Here is an 8,212-nt window from a genome sequence, read left to right as displayed (position 1 = left end):
CTCCAAACACTTCTCTCTCTTGCTTGCTCTCTCTCTTTCTCTCTCTTTCTCACCGAGAACAATGAGGCACAACCCAGCTTTGTCATCCCTCCTTCTGACGTTACACATTCTACTTCCAAAATTTTCTATATTTATTGATGTTTAAACTAGACCATGCTAAAACAACAATAACATACTATTTTGTCTGTATTTGGATTCTTCAAGCTTAAATAGCACTATAGCAGTAAGTGTGAAATTTGTCACACCACTGAAATGAGAATGGATTACACGTCAACCACTCTACTTCTAGCTGTTCTACTATTTGCATCAGCAGTTGCTGATGACATTAGTCATGATAGTCTTTGCAAATCCTTGGTGGAGACAAAAGGCTATATTTGTGAAGAACATAAAGTATCTACCAAGATTGCATGTTTTTTAGTTTATAAAGCCTTTTTATTTTGTGACTTAAACCGGTGTCTAATGTGATTAAACTTTGATGGTTCAGGTAACAACAAAAGACGGTTATATTCTTGGCGTGCAGAGGATTCCGGTGGGGAGGACTAGTAAGATGGCAAATAGGCCACCGGTTTTGTTACAACATGGGATTTTGATGGTTAGGGGTTTGGACCCTCTGCACCATATATTTGAACTATGTTTCCTTTTGTATGTGTTCTCGAGGGGTATTTTAATTTATACATGGAAAAATATAACACCAATGAACTAAGACAAGTGATGGTTGGTAACAGGATGCTGCAACATGGCTGTTCAATTCTCCAAACAAATCTTTGGCTTTCATTTTAGCAGATAATGGGTTTGATGTGTGGATGGGCAACAATCGAGGGACAATATCTAGCCGTGGATAGGGATGGCCATGGGTAGGGTATGGATCGGGTATACCCATACCCTACCCAAAAAGTTTGCCCATAGATGCCCAAATATCAATACCCATTAGTATCCATACCCGAATCTTACCCGGGTATATTATCCATGGATATCCGTACCCTACCTGAAACCCATTAAACTTAATTTAATTTTTTTTAAAATCCAAAACATTTTAACTTAAAAACTAACCAATAGCTTTATGGCCCATCCACGTGTATTTTTTCCCACTCTTTGGTCTGTTACTGTGTATATCTATATTATTTCCTGAACCAAACAGAAACTTAGAATTTTATGAGCAAGCAAACAAAGACTAAGAGAGAGAGAGAGACCGTGGAGAAGGTCGTAAACGCGATTGGAGATTTCGATGATGGGATCAGCTGGTCTGACCAAGGTGGAGTAGAGTGATTTCATTCTTCTTGATGATTTGCCTTCGACGCCGTTGCTGGAGCCAGCGAATCTTTCTGATAACGAAGAATCCTCTTTGTCGGAAAAACGACGATTTCATTCCTTTATAGTAGCGGAGTGAGAAAACTCTAGGTTTTGTTATGGATCCAAACGGAGATGGTTGTTTGCTCCAGAAATTTCCTCTTCTATACTGCCATGGTGACGTTGTTGCTAGCTCCACCATCCTCTCCGATGCTAAATTCCGTTTGAATCCAAACGAGTACGACCGCTTCAATAGGAAATCTCTTCCGTTGAATATCTCTTCCGTTGAATCTCTCCTCCGAGTAGTTATTGTGATTGTTGTTGTTGTGGTTTCTCATCGGAGAATGTGAGTGATGGTGAGAGAGGTTTTTGTTTTTGTTTTTGTTTTTTTTTATATATATGGGTCAGGTTTGGATAATATCCATACCCTACCCGAACAATTCGGGTAATATTTATACCCTACCCAGTTAAACTCTACCCATAAAAAATTGGGTATTACCCGGAACATTTGGATCGGGTAGGGTTGGATATCCATTACCCAATGGGTATGGCCATCCCTAGCCGTGGACACACTTCACTCAGTGCTAATGATCCGGTTATCTTTGTTTTAACAAAATGTCAACTGCATTATATGAACCACATTGAAATATTTTGTAATTTTTAATCTCTTCTTACCCTATAGGCTTACTGGGATTGGACGTGGGAGCAATTAGTCAGTGATGATCTTCCTGCTATGTATGACTATATACATAATCAGACAGGGCAGAAACTGTACTATGTTGGGCATTCCTTGGTAAATATGTGGAATTGTTGCTTCCGTTCTATTTACGGACATTACTTATCTTTTTGGGTTTTGCTAGGCATAAGATAGGTGAAACTAAGGCCAATTTTTCTAATTTGTAGGGAACTTTACTTGCTTTAGCTTCCTTCCCACAAGAGAAGCTGGTGAACATGACAAAATCCGCTGCTTTGCTTTGCCCAATTTCTTTTACAGGTCAGGTGACCTCGATGTTTCCAAGAGCTATTGCCAATACATTTCTAGCCGGTGTAAGGAAAATTATGAAACTCTCCTGTTCAATTGTGAAACCCCATATTTTGTTATTATCGAATTCAATATTAACTCTTTTAAAAAAAAAAAAAAAAAAAACTTAACAGGGCAAATACTTGCTGAGTCTCCGTGAATTCATTGCTGGAGGGTGAGGAAGCAATAAGCCATCTTTATATTTCAACATTAATCAATATGTACAATTATTTTCTCACTTGCTGAGACTAGTCTAAAAATGTTCTGAAACATTCCAAGTGAAGAACTTAGCCAAATTGTGAAAAATTACACCACTAACAATCTTCTTTTCCTAGTGAAGTAAACAGGTCGGTTGCTGGCAAAATTTTGGAAGGTGTTTGCTACCTACCACTCATTGATTGTAGCAACCTGGTTTCCACTATTGCAGGTTGTTTTCACTTGCTTAACTTGATAAATATAATCTCCGTTTCCCTTTCCCTTCCATTACTGATTTAAAATATCTATTTATAGGCCCAAATTGCTGCATAAAGCCTTCCACATATGATGTTTTTCTGGATCATGCACCCCAGTCAACGTCAACAAAGAACATGATCCATTTGTCACAGAGTAAGTCCCTGAATTTTGGATACTCAGCTAAGCTCAACTTTTTCTTTTTTAAAACCTTGTCTTCTTTGAACATAAAAATAAACCTATATGTGCATGTCTGATATCTCATTGTCATTTAGCCGTTGAAGTCCAAGGCTTAAAAAGTTACACTACCAATAGTCAGAGTTGTTTTTATTTCGATTGTAATTAATAGGTTAATTTAATTGAGTTCGATAAATCACAAGGACTTTATACATTTATTAATTCTTCGTATTTTAAAATTTTGGATAGTGCTCAGAGCTGGAAACATAGCAAAGTATGACTACGGAGACGAAAGTGAGAACATGAAGCACTACGGGCAGTCCACTCCTCCTCTGTACAATCTGACTCACATTCCTAAAGACATTCCTCTTTTCATTGGTTATGGGGGGCGGATTCGCTTTCTGAGGTTAAAGATGTGAACCGTTTGCTAGACAACCTTAAGCATCATCAGAAGGACAAGCTTGTGCTACGGTATAGAGATGACTATGTAGGGAATTTCTATGAATTCCTAAACCTGTGAGAAACAGAAAATAGAGAAAACACACGTCAAAGAAAAAATAATCACATGCACAAGACAGTATTTACGTGGTTCGGCAATTTGCCTATATCCACAGAGTTGCAGGGATTTCACTATTATCAAGGAAAAATACAAAATGCGGCTACAGTCTATTTTCTCTCTAAAAAACGACAACCTTGAAACCCTAATTACAAAATAGTGTTTTCTACATCCTGTGTATAGGATTCACAATGGGCTATAAAACGGGCCAAAATTTTTTTTCTCGAGGATGTTGCCCCCGGACTCCCAAGAGGCTTGTCCATGAGCGCTCCAACTTGGGCCTATCGGCCCAAGCCTCCACTCCATGGACTAAACCTCAGAAAATCTCCCATTAAAAACCACGTAACATTATTTGGGTCGGGTCGGGTTGTCAATCGGATCAAACATAACTAGGCTCCACAAAGCCCAACAAATCTCCCACTTGAAGACTAGTTCAATCACCAACGTCAGCCACTATCATCCAAAAAAAATCCCTCATCCCCTATAACTCATCCTCCTGTCCTCAAGCTAGAAGGCCAACTGAAGCTGCACATAGCTTCAGCTTCTCAATAGTGACACATTTGGTCAACATGTCTGCTGAGTTCTTGAATCCACAAATCTTCTCAAGTATTACCAACTTATCATCAACAAAGTATCGAATAAAGTGGTACTTTGTCTGTATGTGCTTCGACTTTGAATGAAAAACTGAATTCTTAGCAAGAAAAATTGCACTTTGACTATCACTATGTAGAATGCCCATCTCTTGCTTTTTACCCAATTCATCTAAGAAGCAAAGTAGCCAAATCATTTCTTTTCCAGCTTTAATTGTTGCAACATACTCAGCTTTTGTAGTAGACAAAATAACAATCTTTTGCAAATTTGAGGCCCAAGACATAGCTGTACCACCCAGAGTAAATACAAACCCAGTAGTACTCTTTCTACTATCAATATCACTGGCAAAATCAACATCTACATAACCCTGTAGTTTCAAACTTGCACCTGTGAAGCAAAGACATGTATTTGATGAACTCCTCAGATATCTTAGAATCCACTTGACTACCTCCCAATGCTGCTTTTCTGGCCTACTTATGAATCTGCTCATAACTCCCATTGCATGTGCAATGGGAGTGCCTTGTACACACCATAGCATACATCAAGCTGCCAATAGCTGAGGGCACCTTGCTCATATAGTCCCTTTCTTTTTCTGTCTTCGGTGACTGTTCCTTGTTTAGTTTGAAATGACTACTCAAGGGTGTGCTCACTGGTTTAGCTTCATTCATGTTGAATATGCCAAAAACTTTCTTCACATACTTTGACTGTGAAAGCTTCAATGTACCATTAGCCTTGTCTCTAATGATTCTCATACCAAGGATTTGCTTTGTAGCTCGCAAATCCTTTATTGCAAACTGTTTTGACAATTGCTTCTTCAGATTATTAATCTCCTTAATGCTAGACCCTACAATGAGCATATCATTCACATACAACAGCAAAATGATGTAAGAATTGTCAAAAAATTTGACATAACAACAGTGGTCAGCTTCACATCTCTTGAACCCAATTCTATGCATAAAACTATCAAATTTCTTGTACCACTGTCTAGGAGCTTGTTTTAGGCCATACAAGCTCTTTCTCAATTTGCAGACTAGATACTCTTGTCCCTGAACAATGAACTCTTCTGGCTGAATCATGTAAATGTCTTCCTCCAAGTCACCATGAAGGAATGTTGTCTTCACATCTAATTGCTCAAGATGTAAGCTTTCTACAGCCACTATTCCTAGTACCAGTCTAATTGTTGACATCTTCACAACTGGAGAAAATATCTCTGTGTAATCAATGCCCTGTTTCTGCTGGAACCTTTTAACTACTAATCTAGCCTTGTAACGTTTGTTATCATTATGCTCATTCTTTATTCTGTATACCCACTTGTTGTGCAAAGCCTTTTTTCCTGCTGGCAGTTCAGTCAGTTCCCATTTCTGATTCCCCAACAAGGAATCCATCTCATCCTTCATGGCTAACTCCCACTTGTTTGAATTCTCATCTTGCAAGGCTTCATCATAGCATTCTAGCTCACCACCATCAGTCAACAGGAGATAATTTAGAGTGGGTGAATAACGCTGTGGAGGTCTAATGGTCCTAGAAAATCTGCGGACTTCAGCTACAGGTGTACTCTGATCTACTTGTGAATCTACATTCTCCTTATCTTCTTCACCAATTTTCTGGATAGTGCTTTTAGTCAATTCATCTAAGTTGACAAACTCAGATTTATCTTGATCTATCCTTGTAACATCTGGCACTACAGTTGACCTGTCCTTATACATAACCTATTCATTAAATATCACATTTCTACTTGTGATGATCTTCCTGTTTTGTTCATCCCAAAACCTATAGCCAAATTTCTCATCACCATAGCCAATGAAAAAACATATTTTAGACTTTGCATCAAGTTTACTACAAGCATTAGAATCAATACGAACATAAGAAAAGCAACTAAAAATTTTAAATGGGAAGACTTTACCTCTTTACCGCTCCAAACCTCCTCAGGAAGTCTGAACTCCATAGGAATTGATGGTCCTCGGTTTATCAAGTAAGTTGCAGTGCTAATAGCATCAGCTCAGAAAGTTTTTGGTAGTCCAGTATGCAACCTCATACTCCTAGCACGCTCATTGAGAGTTCTATTCATGTGCTCAGCTACATCATTCTGCTGTGGTGTCCTAGGAATGGTCTTATCCATCCTAATTCGTTGTGCAGCACAATATTCATTGAACCCTCCATCTATGTACTCTCCTCCATTATCTAACCTCAAACATTTTACTTTCAAACCTGTTTCTGTCTCAACCATAGCCTTCCACTTCTTAAAAGTTTGAAATACATCAGATTTATTTTTCAAAAAATAAACCCATTCCTTTTGGCTTGAGTCATCAATGAAAGTGATGTAGTACCTTGAACCTCCAAAGGATGCAACCGGAGAAGGCCCCCATAAATTAGTGTGTACTAACTCCAATTTCTCAGCCTTCGGTGTCCTGCCAGTTTTCAAGAAGCTCACCTTTTTCTGCTTTCCTAAGATGCAGCTTTCACACATGTCAAAATCAATGGACTTCAATTCTGGTAGTTTTCATTTTGACAGTAGCATCTTCATCCCTTTCTCACTCATGTGACCAAGTCTGCAGTGCCATAGGCTTGTATTAGTACTTGCTTCAGCAACTGCAACTGTGTCTCTTGGACTTGAGGTCATATAGAGAGTATAGGTCTTCTTTCCACGAGCCAATACTCAAGGTCCCTTTGTAACCTTCCAAGTTCCACCAATAAATAGTATTGCATGCCCTTTATCATCAAGCTGTCCAATAGAAATCAGATTCCTCCTTAAGTCAGGAATATGTCGAACCTTCTCCAGTAACCAAACAGACCCATTGGGCAACAATATCTAGACGTCTCCCGTACCTACAACATCCAAGATTGAACTATCAGTCAAATACACCTTACCAAAATCACCTGCAACATAATTCTGTATGATTTCTCGGTGTGGAGTGGTATGAAATGAAACTCTTGAGTCCAGAACCCAATCATCAAGTGGATTGTCTACTGCAAGAAGTAATGCATCCTGTACTTCTTCTATTACAGCATTAGCAGAGTCATCTTCATTTTTCTTTTTCTTAGGATTTTTGCATTGCCTCCTAAAGTGACCTGTCTTCCCACAGTTCCAGCATTATGCTTGTTGGCTTAATCTAGATTTACTTCTGTTCTGGTTAGAATTTTTTGATTTTGATCTACCCCGGTTTGAATTTCTATCATTACCTCTGCCTCTTGTCTTAAGGTTTAAGGTAGAACCAGATTATGAGGTTTCACCTGCATCTCTTCTGCGAACCTTCTCAGCCAAAATTAAATCCCGTATGTCATTGTACTTTAGTTTTTCTTTTCCTGTAGAATTACTTACTGCCATCCTCATCATCAAAATCAATTTCTACAGACAACAATTGATTTGTGATAGTGTTAAATTCATTCAGATGTTGTGCTACTGATGCGTTCTCTGCCATCTTCAGATTGAACAGTTTCTTCATCAGATGCACCTTGTTGTTTGCTGACGGCTTTTCATACATACCAGACAAAGTCTTCATCAGATCTAAAGTGGTCTTCTCCTTCACAACATTGTGTGCAACAGAACTAGATAGCGTTAACCTGATAACTCTCAGTACCTGTCTGTCAAGAAGAGCCCATTCCTCATCCTTCATAGTCGCAAGTTTTGTCCCCCCAAAGAGGCAGATGCAATTTCCTCCCATAGAGATAATCTTCAATCTGCATCCTCCAATACGCGAAGTCTGTGCCATCAAACTTTTTTATTCTAGACATCTTTCTTGCTTCCTCTGCCATTGCTCCCACTCAAACCTAAATCTGGCTCTGATACCAGTTGTAGGGAATTTTCGCGAATTCCTAAACCTGTGAGAAATAAAAAATAAAGAAAACACATGCCAAAGAAAAAATAATCACACGCACAAGACAGTATTTATGTGGTTCGGCAATTTGCCTATGTCCAAGCCTCTACTCCATGAACTAAGTCCTAGAAAATCTCCCATTAAAAACTATGCAACATTATTCGGGTCGGGTCGGGTCGGGTCATCAACCGGATCAAACATAACTAGACTCCACAAAGCCCAGCAGACTATGCTCATTTTGATTTTGTTATGGCAAAGAATGCGAAAAGTGTAGTATATGATCCTCTGTTGGCATTCTTAAGGACCCAAGCTTGA

At 38.8% G+C, this 8,212-nt stretch overlaps 1 pseudogene; it reads left to right on the top strand.

Moving 5' to 3' along the window:
* Nucleotides 1-258: 258 nt before the first annotated feature.
* LOC142639850 (triacylglycerol lipase 2-like) lies at nt 259-8,212 on the top strand (annotated as a pseudogene).

This window comes from Castanea sativa, chromosome 6 (genome assembly GCF_040712315.1).
Source record: "Castanea sativa cultivar Marrone di Chiusa Pesio chromosome 6, ASM4071231v1".
In the NCBI taxonomy this organism is placed as follows: domain Eukaryota; kingdom Viridiplantae; phylum Streptophyta; class Magnoliopsida; order Fagales; family Fagaceae; genus Castanea; species Castanea sativa.
Note: the sequence above shows the minus strand (reverse complement) of the source record. Positions and strands in the feature narration are given on the sequence as shown.